Source organism: Patella vulgata, chromosome 5 (genome assembly GCF_932274485.2).
Source record: "Patella vulgata chromosome 5, xgPatVulg1.2, whole genome shotgun sequence".
Taxonomy (NCBI): domain Eukaryota; kingdom Metazoa; phylum Mollusca; class Gastropoda; family Patellidae; genus Patella; species Patella vulgata.
In genome coordinates, this window is record NC_065883.2 from 15537350 (window position 1) to 15553336 (window position 15987).

The 15987-nt window shown below is 35.0% G+C and overlaps 2 long non-coding RNA genes across 4 annotated transcripts; one reads left to right on the plus strand and one right to left on the minus strand.

The window, feature by feature from the left end:
* Positions 1-283: 283 nt before the first annotated feature.
* LOC126822660 (uncharacterized) lies at positions 284-5379 on the minus strand. The gene is made up of 5 exons (XR_007680929.2): positions 5231-5379; positions 4655-4902; positions 2568-2697; positions 1820-1992; positions 284-976 (listed from the first exon to the last, which is right to left on the minus strand). It is a non-coding gene; the product is annotated as an uncharacterized LOC126822660 (long non-coding RNA).
* On the plus strand, positions 3563-15414 carry LOC126822662 (uncharacterized). Of its 3 annotated transcripts, XR_007680932.2 has the most exons (9): positions 3563-3656; positions 9892-9975; positions 12266-12349; positions 12698-12751; positions 12988-13062; positions 13723-13818; positions 14550-14609; positions 15097-15224; positions 15361-15414. It is a non-coding gene; the product is annotated as an uncharacterized LOC126822662 (long non-coding RNA). The 3 variants fall into 3 exon arrangements; XR_007680930.2 differs by lacking the exon at positions 15361-15414 and having other exon boundaries at positions 15097-15341; XR_007680931.2 differs by lacking the exons at positions 3563-3656; positions 15361-15414 and adding an exon at positions 3815-4016 and having other exon boundaries at positions 15097-15341.
* Positions 15415-15987: the final 573 nt, after the last annotated feature.

The following is a 15987-nucleotide window of genomic DNA, read 5'->3' on the forward strand; positions in this document are numbered from 1 at the left end:
GTTATTTGTCCCATTCGAATGACTAGAAAGCTGTTCTTGTCTGGGCCTCCGTCCTGCATCACTGACAAGGGGGAACCACACCAGAAACTCTGGATGAACTTTCTCGGCCAATGCAGGGATCAAACACCCAACCTCCATGCTAGCGAGCCAGCGTCTTACCCACTTAGCCACTGTGACCCCCCCAGTGGCATATGACCATCTTTATAAGCCCAATTGGTGGAGAACAGTAGGCATTAAACACCATTTCATTTAGAATATTTTCCCACAAGCAAAAAAACACAAATTTCAAACTATTTTATTTTATTACAGTTTCTTTTTGTTTTATCTGAGTGGAAAATAAAAAGAGTAAAATAGTAATAACAGTTTATTCAGATACCTACTACATGAACATGGACATTTTGAACATGAGTTTGTATAATTGCACTATTGGCCTAGCAGGGGTTTCCATTAAAATACCCTGATATAAAACATCATGGATACTAGTAATATATAAGATTAGAATATTATATACAAAAATAGAAATAAATATTAAAGCACCTTTATGAAATAAATATACATGAATATAAAACAGCTTGATAAAATTTAGTATACGTATAAATACTCTCTAATGATTCCGGCATATGGCTGGTAATCTGCCTGCTATAGAGTTTTAGATAACTTTAACAGAACATGCAGCGTGTGATGCTATGGATATGCTCATGACAACAATTCAAGGATTATGACCTACATTACAAATGTTCTTTTGCCATAACAAGTCTTGATATTTAATTTCTGAAGACATGGAAACTGCCATGAGTTCCTAAAACACATTCTTTTCTCAAAACACCGGTGCTCTTCCTACTATCCGGCACTAAGGAATCCACGTAAACTGTAACGTTGTTGTTAGGATAAACGGTAACGTCCATTACAAATGTAGCCGTTGGGAGTTCCACTGTTTGTGTGAATTCAATATTACCATCACGATTTAAACGATGACCTAAAAAAAAAATGGATATTAATAGGTCAAGGTTTTTGTCTTTTACTCACCAGAAATACTCATTTCGTAAAGGTTTTTTTTTTCAAATATTCTTTGATCAAAGACTTGGGGATACAAAACCCCAGTTCCCTTTTTGCGATTCATACATCAAAGTCAGTGGCGGCGCCAGAATTTTCCAGTATAGGACAAATAGTCAACAGAAATAATTGCATCTTAGCATCGATCACATAGAATGTGGTGGGTGATTGGATCCTTCGACATGACGAGCTTCAATAGACGGCTTGGTCTCGCCATTACTCCGTACATCTTATCAAGGCAAGATGTCGGTAAAATTCGTGGTCGTTCCTTTATACCCCCGTCAGACCGGCGTGGCGTCCTTACTGCGCTGCTACAGCGACGGAAAATGGTCTCAGAGCGCTTCAAGATCGCCATAAGCGTGGTAAAAGCGTGGTGAAAACATCAGATATGCTGGGGTCACCATGGTCGCCAATGATCGCCGTCTCACGGCGTTTGTTTTGAGCATGTTCAAAGCCAACGCCAAAGTTCTGCGATCTGGCCTGGAAAGCTGTGAGAACCCGACTTTTTTCATGTTTGTAATTTTTCGTGACATTTTCTCGCGTTGCGTTCACGTTTGCCGGCGACCTTGTGTATTTTCTGGTCGCCGTACGGTCACAGCAGCGCAGTAAGGACGCCACCCCGGTCTGACGGGGGCATAAGGAACATGGGATATCTGGATAGCGTGAAAATTACTACGACATTAATTTTGTATTGTTTTAAAGTCTGTCTGTCAGGTTGATAAGATTGAAAATATTTCTGAATAAATTGAGATACAAAATAACTTACCTGATATTCTTCCCGCCCAACCAACTGTTCCAGTAAATCTCTGTGGACGTGGACCACATTGCAAGATGTTTACATGATAATGTACGTTATAACCTAGTTCTAGTGACGTCTTCACCTGGTGTAAATCTATTATCTCACCTCCTTTACCCGTCAGTCTTGTCACATGGATACCTCTGGTATAAAGTGTAAAAAATAATTTAAAACTGATTATATTTTATTACATCTTCATCTGCCATTAGAAACCCTTGTCAATTGGAACTCAACTGCCGACAACTATGTCATTTTTGGACTAAAATTTTGGGGTCTTGAGCAAGCAGTGAGTGGAAACCGGCGGACCCTGAACAAATCCACACAGTTGGATAGTGGGCCCTATTCAGAGCTGGGAATCGAATCTAACGCTACTCCATGCCCCCCCCCCCCCAATGAAAAACAACAAAATATATTAGCTGTGTGCACTTCTCAAATGTCTAACTTCGTGGGTTTTCTCCGGGTCTTTCGGCTTCCCGTTCTTGGGTTTAACTCACTAAAGACACTTACGCGCAAGCGAATTAGTTTGTTTCGTGTGTACGTTATCACCCCCCCCCCCCCACACACACACACACACACACACGTTCTCTATCTTTCTTTTTCCTTCTATTCGTCAATTGAATAGATGCACCAGGTATTCTTAAATAAGCATACCCTACCTTGTGCATGACACTCTACACAACACTTAACTGGGTGGATCGATATTTGAACACTATCTTACCCTCTTTCTTCTTTACAATTGATATTACCACTAACTAACAAATTACCAGATTCACCGTCATAATCAGCAATATTAAAATCAGCTTCACCACCATTAGTAAAAAAAACTTCCGTTAGTCGAGAGACTGGACCTACGATAAAATATTTAAATAATAATTAGGTGGATCCGTGAAAATAATTTTAAAAAATCATAAAATCTAAAGATTAAGTTCATATTGGTGACCACCAAGTTTGGCCGGAAAACAATTCTGAAGAGTTTTTAAACAGTTTCGGTGACCGGCACAGTAACTTGACAAAACTCGTTCTGCGACTCTAGCGTGTTTATAAAGTTTCGGCAACATGTGCAGTAACTCTGCAAAAAATCTTTGCATCCTTCTGAATATGTTTTCTCCTTAGCATGTTTGAAAAAGTCTCAAAAACTATAACTATAGCGTGTTTAAAAGTATTGTGAACGATCAGCCCGACTTGGGTGACGACAATATGTAATGTAGACGAATATAACCCGTAATCTGTCGAAATAGTAACGTTAAAAAATGACATCATATATGAAGTTCTGGGATCGTGAAATATCAATAGGTATAGTATGCCATTGACCTAGGGAAAAGGGGTATCTAGGGCACGCGAAAAAAAATGTCGTGCAGCGTGACAGCGTATAACCTTGTTTGAACATTTCTATAAGGTCAATCCGACCCTGGAAGTAAATAATAAATTGCGTCGACAATATTTGGGGGTTTTGAGGAAACAAACTATTTGTAAAAGTGCACTCCTACTTTTGTTTTTGCATTGTTTACATGCCCTATAAGGAAAAACAATATTTACTGAAAGGTTAGAAAAACGAACGCGCAAGATCAAAATGACATTTAATACATTTGCTATGGTACTAGGGCGATAAACGTCTCTTGTGGCCTTGTTTGACCTCTACATTTTAAAGATTTGTTCAATTCAATAAAAAAAACATCAGTTGTACGTTCAAATGTCACAGACTTAAACATCTTTACAAAAATAACATTATTGTAAAACTCTATTATAAAAACTGAGAAAAGTTCAGTTACTGGATTGCTGTCCGTCGTCGATAGAACAAACTATTGGTGTACTGTATTCTTTATGATGGGAGGGTGGGGGTCTAACAACAATGTTCATAATTTATGTATATTTAAAGTTACAATTTCATATTTTCTAAGAAAGTCAAAACATAATTATTTCTATGTCTTTTGCTCAATATTTTGTCCACTAACTATTATATGATCATAAGTGTCATTCTCACACTTAAAACTCATTTACACCGGAAATAATAACACAAGTACCTCCCAATTACCTCCCTTGTTTTCTATTCTGCACCATGGAGTAGCTATCTTCAAACGTTGGAATTTAAAGTTGAAAATGATATTTTTGCCAATTTCTCAACTGGCAATAGTAAATTATAGGATTAATAGGATTATTCTTTAACAAGGTAGGACTGTTTATAGATACCATCTATTTTAAGGCTTTATTTTAATAAATTTTAAAAATATAACTTAAAAATATGAAATTGTAACTTTAAGATGCATTATGTATATAATAGTTTAAACATAGATAATGAGAAATGAAAATTTTGAAAATTAGATGTCAAATTACTATATTCTGAGGAAAATTATGATATAAATGTTCGAAGTTTTAACTAGAATAACGCACTCTCGGTTGTCATTGCTACGATAATATACGAGGTTTTAAAGTTAACCGATGATATGGCGATGATGGTCTAATATAATCAATATCCTCACCATCCGATGGCATACAGAGTTAAATAAAATGGGCTTGTCCTGTGAATAAATGCCTAAATAATAATTTATATAACATTTGAAGCTAGAAATAAAAGCAACCGCAAAAGACAGATTTTGCTCTTACATATTGCATCTTTAATGTTTTCAGGAAAGTCCCTGATCATGTCAAGCAGAAAATGACCTTTTTGTCCGTAAAAATCGCTTTTAACCACATTTGGGAGGGTTTATAACGATGTTAAAACTTTTTATTCATTATTTAGGCCAAGCAGACTTTCGTGATAGCCGCGTTTTATTGTGTCGGTATACATTTTTGAAACAATTAACAAACCTCGTATATTGTGAGTTGAGCCATTGACAAATCTTCTTGAGGAGAAATGAATCCACCAGTCACTTTCTCCGGCATAATAAACTCTCGCATTATCAATAACGTCACCAAATGACAACAGTGGCATCTGTGTGGGCATGTTGGTATCACATTTATCAACAGAAACGTAGTATCCGACTGTAGCACCGTGGATAAAATAATCTATTAATTCGCGAAAATTAATTGTCCTGGCTGAAACTGATACCAAACATCTAAAACAGAAAGTAAACCATAATTGTATTAATAAATAGATCTCTTTTAAACCTTTGTGTACTATTCTCTATTGATTTCCCCAGTTGGGTAACTTGTGGTGAAAAAAACACCTCTTAGTGGCGTACTTAATCCTTAAGATACACAAAAACTTAGGTAATACCCTTTAGAGGTGTATCTAATCTTTGAACTACACAAAAAAGTGCATAGTGGGGGTTAGACTAGGACAATTTCCCAAAACAGAAAGAAACATTTGATAAAGTATTAGTGTATTATTAGAATACCGCATTTTGAAAAGAAAATTTGAAGAAAAAAACCCATTCTACTTACATTAGTAAAATTAACCCCAAAACCTTCATCACAACCATCTTTATAAACAAGTATCTTTGTATATCATAAACAGAAATGGATGGACCAATTTCCCAAAGATCGAAAGATGACGATTATGTAACGCTACTATTCAAATAACTAAGGCTCATAAGGGCTGCAACTAGCTTTTGTATACTTGTTGGAAGTACATATTACCCAAATGTGAAGATTAACACTAAGGCTACTCCAGTGCAAATACCCAAGGAAAAAATACTAATCTCTTTCTCCTTTGTTGAAACATGCTTAATACTACGTTGACTTTATTTAATTTATTTTTCTCAGGTCATGGATTATCCGCGCGAGACATTGTTCTCCGTAACAAACAAGATTAGATAAATGTTCTAACGATTTCCCGCTATAAAAATAGTGTTAATGTTTTAAGTTGTTTATTGCGTTTCACAGTGTAGAATTAAAAATAGATTCCGAGATTATTCTTTAACGTAATTCTATATTTGCACATAACAGGGTATACTCTTTCAAATACACGTGATAGCATACTACTCATTTGGGAACCCGAAATTAACATATTATAGTCCTCAGGTTTTATTTTTATGCACTATTGTATTTCAGTACATGTCATACACAATGCAGGATATGCTTAATCGCATGCAATTTTGTGCATATTGAGTTTGATTAGATGACTTATATTTATTTGTCAACTGTACTGTCTGGCTATGTTATTTGTGTTATTTATGTTGTATTACCAGATTATTTCCAACAATGACTTTATGTTGTATTACCAGATTATTTCCAACAATGACTTCCAACTGTTATACTATGATGCGTATCTAGGAGTTGGGTCGGCTGTCCAACCTCGTCGGTTTTCTCCTGGTTCTCCGGTTCCTTCCCCTATGCTAAAGACCCCTACGCGCAAGCAAATTATTGAAATTAGAAATTAAACCATATGTTAGTCCCAAAATGATCTAGTTTGGGTGGTGGGGACATTGAGCCCCCCTCTCTCTCTCTCTCTCTCTCTCTCTCTCTGTTATACTTTGACGTGCCACAAGGTTACCCACTTCTTTAAATTGTATCCACTTTATATGTTAATGATATTGTTAAATTTAATAGATTAATTTCATTTTACCATCAACACATTTGAGAATAAAGTATACTATTAAAATCATTTAGTTTCACCAAGACAAGATGTTTCATACACCACTGAAAGAATTATATTATTATTATATTATTAGCTATAACTTTACATGGTTTCTTTATATCTGGGGCGTTGGATGGCCGAATGGTTAGCACGTGCGTGCTGTATCATAAGGCATGTCTATTGTTATTTCCGCAAGAACGATACGGTGTTATATAGCGTTACAAATTTCCGTATTACACGGTAGATCTTACATGATCATATAAATTAACTGTTGGAATATTAATCGAGTATTTTACTGCTACAAAAAGTGTCCGTTTAATTGAAAATTGCAATAGGCCTACACAATTTAATTTTAGTTCGATGGGAGGCCCGTCTTCATATGATATAAGATTTTGTATGAAATAGGTGTCCTGAATACAAACGGGTTCACCGACATCAAATATCGGGTTCTACAAATTTGGGAATAGTGTTATTTGTACCCACCGTTTCATCGGAAATTCCAATAAACAATTTACTTTTAGTTCGAGGTGGTAGGCCATATTTAAATAAAGCTGTGGTTACTATCCTACGGGTCGTGAAAGCTTCCCACTCTATGGGGGTAGGTATCCGGCGGGGTTATCTAAAACCGGGATCGAATGATGCCTTTACATAATGCTCTCAAGGGCATATCCTGGTGATTCCAGCTGATGCACACATTTAACGTACGACAACCTTAATTCATCGAAAACAATGCAAATTCATGACTAAAAGGGGACCCCAAACTACGCATACTTATTTTCAGTCCATGCCTTGAATCGATACCACAAGGACTTTAATTACAGATCTCAATCATTTTTCTGACCTAACATTAGGGCCACAATTCTTAACAACTAGACATATTGAAACCACTTTTAACCAGGTGAAAATGGGGCATAAGCATACCAAATGAAGAAAATCGCACTAAAAAAGAACGCAAAACAGATGTTGGGATTTCTTAAATTTATTTTTGAAACAAAATAGAATTAAGTAACACTGAAAACCTTATGAGATATGTTTTAAAATCAATACCCACATGGAAAGAATCCCCATAATGGATTCTATTTTGAATGCCGTTTTAAATTTACACCATTCGGGGCTATTCATTGTTAGTTATTGCAGGAGTCGGATTGAACTTGGTAACCTTAAAAGACTTATTAAAGATATATTACAGGCCGTATGTAACGGAAGAAAATGACGATTTATTAAAAATGGATTTTGAAATTAATTTTTAGAGGTCAGAATTCAACCAAATGACATCGTAAACCATGTGATTGATATGGTACTTTGTAAAATGAAGAGAGTGAACTATGAAATTATTGATTCGCACAATAACTTATGATATACTCCCCATTTGGAAGGGGGTAGATATACTGGGAAATATTTAGCGGTGGTGATGAGCATAGGATGGAGTGGGAGGGGAGCGGAGTGGGGGGATCGGGAGGTCCCGGGGAAAACCCACGAGATTGGACAGGCGACCCTACTCCTTGTCACGTACAACTGTAGAATCGAAACCACGCCAGTTGACTCAGTGACAGACCTTTTGATACAACGCACACGTGCTAACCATTCGGCCATCCAACCCTACTTAATATGACAAGAGACAAAGAAGACTAGGCGTTCGTTTGTTTTGAATAATTTACAGACCAAATATACTCTTCAAAAAAAGTAGGGGATATTCAGAAACAATACAAAACTGCGGAAATGCACTGCTGTTTTTATTAGAGGTAAGAGTGTATGTTAATAACAGGCCAATTGCCTACACACGGACATAAACAGTTCATATGGGCGGATTATCTGGCGGCACCATTTCACTCGCAGAGAGATACACCGTCAAAAGTGAAAATGGACGTTTTTGAGTTTTGTCTTAATAATGAGTAATTGCTCCACCAATCCTCAGACATTCAGCAATTCGTCGTGGCATGCTCCTAATGAACCGTCCAATCATGATTTGAGGCAATCTGACCCATTCCTCTTGCAGTGCCACGGCCAATTCTTGCAGTGTTGTCGGTTGACGTTGACGTCGACGAACACGTCTTGCGATCAAATTAAACGTAACACACTAAAGCAAAGGTACGCTAAACAGTAAATCTTATGCATGAACCGATAGGAAAGCAAACATGGATAGGATAAACCAGCAAGCGGCAGTTTTCATCAACCCTTCCTTGAAGTGTCAAATTTGACAATGAACCCCTCCCACGTGTATGGCAGCTCAGTGGTTCTGTTGGGGCGATAAGCTCTTCATCTGTTAACATACTCTCAAAGCATGTCAAGTGTCCATGACTATTTATCATATCACAACCTGCATAGGTATTTGTATTTCAATAACCCCTACTTTTTTTGAAGAGTACATTAACAAACAAAGGGGAATGTGACGATAGCTGCTGTCCTTTTGTTATAAGGAATAAATATGCCAAGTTCCAAGATGATCCATTCAGAACTGCAGTCTATAGACGACAAACATAAAAATGGGCGTATCTTTACCCCTGAGGGTTGGACATGGACTAATATAAATAGGTACAACCTTGTTATTGAAATGATTGATGCCAGGTTTTAACAAAAACTGTCAATTGCAACCCTGTAGGGTATTTGCAGACAAAACATTAACCGTCAATGCAAGGGTATCGGATCATGCACCAAAACGATAGTCGCGATCCTTATGGTATACAGAATAAACAAGATAATCCGTTCAGAATTGCGGGCTGCCGGCGATAAACGCACAAAATCAATAGTATATAGACGATAAACATAAAATATTTCGTTACGTTTTAACGTCGTACAGTTTTGCTCCGAACTGGGATACTACGGCCTACTCTTATATCGAATTTCAACTGTCAAGGGATCTTTTACGTGCACGCCAATGTTTACATAGGACCTTGGTTTTTCGTCCCATCCGAAGGACTAGACAGCTGTCCTTGTCAGGCCTTCCGTCCTGCATCACTGACTGACAAGGGGGAACCACGCCGGAAAATCTGGATGAACTTTCTCGGCCAATGCTGGGATCGAACACCCGACCTCCTGGCTAGCGCGCAAGCGTCTTACCCACTTAGCCACCGTAGGTCCCCAATTATTTTGTGACAAAAAATTATATCAAAATATAATTATACAAGGGATCGAACACCCGACCTCCAGTTAGCCACCGTTGGTCCCAAATTATTTCGTGACAAAGAATTATATCAAAATATAATTATATAAGGTGGAATTGTTCACTATATTATAATTATATAAGAATGGAATCGTGGCACATCTTGTTAAGGCCGAGATGATGACTTTCAGACTGCATTTCATGACTGTAAAATATAATTAATAAATTATTTTAACTGAACATATTGTTGAAATATTCAATAAAAAATGAAAATATTGAAATATTCAATAAAAAATGAAAATATTAATAACGTGTTTATCCACATAACGCTATTTACTTCAGCTAAAACAAATAAATTTTTTCACATGTATTTTGGTTTTAAAACAGACGACAATCTCAATTCTATCTATTTACTGTTGACTCTAGGTTGAAGATTCATCAAGATGTGTACTTTGTGGTTTATTACCGTTGCTGTTGTGCTTGCTTCCATGTTGCCAAACTCTACTGCGTGTAAGTATTACTGTTTCATAGTCCCTTTGATTTCTTTAAGATCATATTTATAATTGCCATAAAACAAAATTGTGGCATTTGGATATAGAAAATTAATATACATTTTTTGTTTTAATTGTATTTTAAAAACTGTTTACTGTTTTATTACTGTTTCATAGTTTCTTTGATTTCTTTAAGATCATATTTATAATTGCCATAAAACAAAATTGTGGCATTTGGATATAGAAAATTAATATACATTTTTTGTTTTAATTGTATTTTAAAAACTGTTAATTTCAATGTCCACCATGTTGTATAAAGCAGTAGATATTTCTACCTGTAGAATTTATCTTGTAAGTCTGAAGTTCGTCCATGGATTTGTTCTTACATTCTTCTGTTTAGATTCTTTTACTACCATACAAGTGAAATTATACATCAAAATAGTTAATTTGAACGAGTACTCTGATTAAAGGTTCAATACCACTCTTGTTGTAACTGAATAATATGTCCCAATCTTTATTCTGGTCAACAAATTTGTACTATTTTACAATATTCCAATTAATTGATGATACAAATTTCATCTTAACACACCTAATTTTAAAAATTGGAAAAATTCAACTAAATGATTTGAAAAGCCCGACGTAAAGCTTTTCAAATGTGACTTGGATTTAAAAATATTTTTGAACCCTCTGGACAAGTAAAATAGGATTTAATGGATAATTTACACAACAGTTAGGACACTAACACATCTAGTACTTAAAATAAGGCTATTTTTTTTTTCTGGAACTGTCAAGCCAGCAAGAGTGTTATTGTCCTTTTAAAGTAGAATATGAAAAATAAGATGGTAGAAATAATATAGGATGTCACAGAGAAAAAAACGAGTACATTATAAAAAGTGGAATAATTAAAATGTAGTGTACTTATATCAATAACATTTCACATGCAATACCATATGGATTTTTGACAACCTCACACCAAATTACAGATCCATATGGTATGGTATATGAAATTTTAATGATGTAGATAGGTACAGTAGCTTTTGAATTATTTCACATATAATAGTGTACTCGTTTTATCTGAGACACCCTATATTTGGCTTACATTTTCAATTCCCTTGAACCGCTTCATGCTATATTCATATAAGACAATGCCGTAACACCTTAGTAAAATTACAGAACAAGACATAAAATAGATCAAAATAATTTATAATAATATTTTCATGTATCCAATTTTCCGATTTTATTAACAAACTCAACTATATTAAAGATACATTATGGGAGATAAGATAAAGAGATGGCAGTTCTCACTACAATAGTTAAAAACTAGATAGTGAAAAAAGGTAATTTTGCTGAAAATTTGGCAAAGTTCTCTTGCAATTAAAATGTTTTGAGACGGAATTGAAGTAAACTATTGAGAGATGAATTTGTTTTGATATGTTTTAGTCCATTATATCATCAAATCACAAAGTGTCTACGCGGGAATCCATCTTTAATGACCGATCTTAGGATCTAAACAAATGTAAATTTTATGGAGGTTCCTTTTTCTTCCACTAATACATATGACTAGGCTCTGTTCTCAGTTTTAACTGATGATTTATCAAAGAAATTCCTAAAAAAATATCCAATTTCGATCTGTTCTCGGTCGCACCACATGCCACTTGTGGGCTTCTTGATGATATTTATTTGTGACAGTTGGCACGCGAAAATTGTGGTTTTGAACTGGGGATTTTATTTCTTGAAAAAAATCATTGACAAAGTTTAAACTGTTCCTAAAAATGTTTGAGACAATACAATGTAACACAATTATTATTAATGAGTCTTTTAATGTCTTTCAGCAAGACCATGTCTTGTGACAAAATGTTATAATCAACAGAACACTCAAGGATAAACGAGTCCCTTTATATATTGACATCGTGACTCCAAAAGTTGATGGAGCGAGTTTATTAAAGCTAAATATATGACTACCTGACAACCAAATATACCCTACTAACAACGCTTGAGACCAAGTAATCTTGCTTTACCAACGTCAAAACGTTAAAACTTTTAAAAAGAAGACCAAGCTGATTGCATGGGCAACGTCAATTTTGTCGTTCTTTGACCTTTGTTTCCTTTGGCAGCTGCATGTTGATATAAATGTAATCCGTGGCCATGTAGGCTAGTAAACACCACACATACTGCATAATCAGATGTTGCGATGAACACGACTGAGAGACCTCACATCCATGGCGTAATGATTTCTTTAATCGAGAATATATCACATATCTAAATAAGTGTTTATTTACGATATTACCAATATCATAATTATTTTACAGTGAGTGTATGTAACGTGACCGAGTGTAGTGGTAGAGGGGGAGAGTGTACCCGATACACATGTAAGATCGATTGGAAGGATACTAGTAAGATACCCAGTCTTCTAACAGCTATATTTAATACCAATCCAGTTATTATCCATCCAAATAACTATGGTCTTAAAATTTACTGACAAAATTAAAATGCCATCGTATAATCTCTGGATTAATCTACAAAAAAACCCCAGACATATTCCGTTTATTGCTTTGTCAGATTTCACATAATTAATTTTTTTAAAATGGCTAAATAGTTAAAGAGCTATATCGTTAATAAATTTTATTTCACTAAAATATGTAATTTGTCAATCTTCTAACCTGTAACTCTGTAAGACATCGACTTGTCACAATACTGTACGTTAAAATGGTGTTCTATTTTAGATATGTTTTATATTTCAGGTAAATATTGTGATACTATTATAGATGACATGCGTAACGTCTGTCCCCTTAGCGGTATGTTATTTAGTTTACTAGCATATAATATTATTTAATTTAACAACATTTGGTTGAGCTACAATCATATAACCAGTTCAAGTTGGCATATTAGGAATTATAAGATCAAATGAATGATGATATACACTGATTATTTAATATTCATGTAAAATCCCATAGATTCATGTTTTGGCCTAGGTGAGAGAAACTATAAATAAATAATAGCGTCCAGCAATCTAAAAGTTGAAATATTTCAGGTGGACAATGTGGGGATGGATTGTGTACTTATACGTTTCCTTTTTATAGTACATGTGTAAACAACGTGTGCAGGAGTAAGTATAATATTGATATTTATGTTATTCAAAACGTATATTTCTATAATTAAACATACATTATGCAAGAGCTAAATCTGTCTGTTGCAGGTCTTTCTTTACGCCTGAAATGTTATCTAAACTATTAATTAGACATGAATTAACCTATCCAGGCCATAATCAACTCTAGATGGCAGCGCTAGCCTGCGATCTTTAGTGGATTGTAAGCCGATTTACTGCATAACTTTCCTTCTCGATTAAACGATTAAATTGATAATCGAGACTATGCTGTTTATCGTACTGACTTTAGTAATGATGACCGAGGCTTATGGGAATTTCAGTCGCTTAGTTCTCGGTTCATCATGGAACAATTTGAATGAAATTTTCACCAAATTGCCTTTACATTTTAACTAGTATAGTGAGAACTGACAACCCGTTACCGAATCTCCCATAATGTATCTTTAATGATGTTCTACTTGATCATAGCAGGGTATACTTAATGCCTTAACATTAGGAACACCTGGTAACACAATGCCTTTACAATAGGAACACCTAGTAACACTATCCTATGTTGGATGATTTGTCAGGTTTTTGTACTTTGTCAACCTGGCCATATTACTCTTTTATCTTATGAAAGTAATCTTAAACACAATTCTATATTATAAATTCTATTTATTATAGTTGATTATGATGGACAATGTGAGTATGATGATCTTGATGGCGGCCATTGTAATGTATTAGGTTTTAATGGTACTTGTTCACGTGGTTATTGTTTCGGTAAATAAGATTTATATTATAGACTGTCATTTATACAAACCGGATGTATTTATTTATATATTAATACCTATATTGCGTCCATCATCTGTCTAATCTCCAACTTGTAATAAACGCCCAGTTGGAATGAAGGGCCTAATCTTTACTGCGTACGTAACTAACGTACGAAAATTAAATGGTAGCTGGCTTTTTGTTTTCGCACGTATACAGTGAATGGCCATTTTGCTCAGTAATCCCAGCCAGAATTTGGCTATTTTTTTAAAATTGCGTTAAAGTTTTAAATTTTTTTTTAGAACTGAAATAAATTAACTTTTAGTCAATCCCCACGCTAAAAACATTAACAGAATTGATTGTGTATATCTAAAATAGACACGACCGAAGCACAAAATTGTGCCAATATGCCGACGTCAAATTTAGAGTTGTAGATGATGTTATTTTTGTGAAAAATCATTGGAAGAAGTTATAAGACGTTCTGTACGGATTATACAGTCCTGAAGGCTGCAAGGAGGCTATTGTTTACAATGTAACGTTGTGTCTTGTAATGTTGATAATGATCATTATGATGGTGTTCACATTTGTTTGTCACTGTGTCAGAGTCACTTCTCTGCAGGTAGGGTGAGTCTGTCGTTCAGATTGTCTTTACTGTTGAGGGATTGTTATAACCCCTACTTCCACATGAGTTGATAGGCAGTTAGATATTGTTGTGTGTAATGATATATTACTTATTTTTATAGCCCGATGTAGTAAAGACAGTAAGTGTGGAGGTTTTCCATGTATAGGTGGATACTGTGCAGGTAAATAATCACAATTCTATTTATAATCACATATCAATATCACCCGATTTGTACATATATAGAGATAAAGATAAAAGATTCAAGCACCCCTTTTCATGACAACAAACAATAAGTTATGACTTTGAGTATATTCACCTAATAATCTACCATGGTGTACTATAGGTTTACACTGTCTTTTTACCAACATTCATTATGTTAATGTTCTTGGTGCCAGTCATAGTGGAGGCATGATCTACATCACAGACATTTGGATAGGATTCGGAATGTTGGAAATATAGACAGCATCCTATCTTTATTACATCTAGTAAACTCAAATCAGGGAAACTTGAGCTTGGATAAACTCTCTGGTCAACCCAGGAATTATTCGGTCATCTTACCAAGATGGCGTCGTAAAACACCCGTTTCAATCCATTAAAATAATTAATTTACTTGTGTAACTCAATTATTGATAATATATGAACCATGTTTTGTATTTTGTATTTTTCAGCACCTAAATGTGAAGAATCATTTTGCTCTAAGTAGTTGATGTTATGCTATATTTACTGTACACTGAACAACTATATTATTAGATTCAATGCAATATTGTGATATTTAACCACTGATAAAGGGTTTAATGTATTATAACCACTTCTATATAAAATAAATGAATGCTATTTAGTTCTTTCTTTATAAATCATAATTCTAAGTCAACAATATATTATCTAAACCAAAAACTACAATATATTCACCTGTTTTTCATCTTAAAAAACAGATAAACCAAGATTTTAAAATGTAACCTAGATTGAAAAATAAATAGTTTGTTCTTTCTTTGTTGTTTATTTTGTTTACCTCGTGTTGCTGTGTTTGTTCGAGGAATCTGAGAGGCTCTCAAGCTGGGTGAATACCCAATTGAAATTACGTTAAGACGTTGATAAGATGTACGGAGTTAAAAAAAAAAGCGAGTCCAAACCTTCTATTGAAGATGTGGAAAGACAGGATACCCCTAGTTCAGCTCTGAACGTAGGTCTCATTATACTCGCCCTGTACGTTCAGGATCTGTCCTAAGAAGACGGGGACATATTTTTTAACAGCGTGTAGTGTCACTCATACTGGTTCTAGCGAAGTAAGTATGGTCTTATTTTCTCACTAAGATGTTCAGTTGCATTGTTCAGGCGTTTACAGTGACAGACATGCAACCGTTTAAAAGATGCCCGGTGAAAGTGAATGTAATGAGACCTACGTTCAGAGCTGAACTAGGATACCCCAAGTTTCAAGTTGAGTATCCCTAGCTCAAGGTGCTTCTGGTCATTTTCAAATGTGACACTGGTTTGTATTTTCTTAAACTAACTACATGTATATTATCAATTAATACTCAAATTTGTATTACTTCATTTTACAA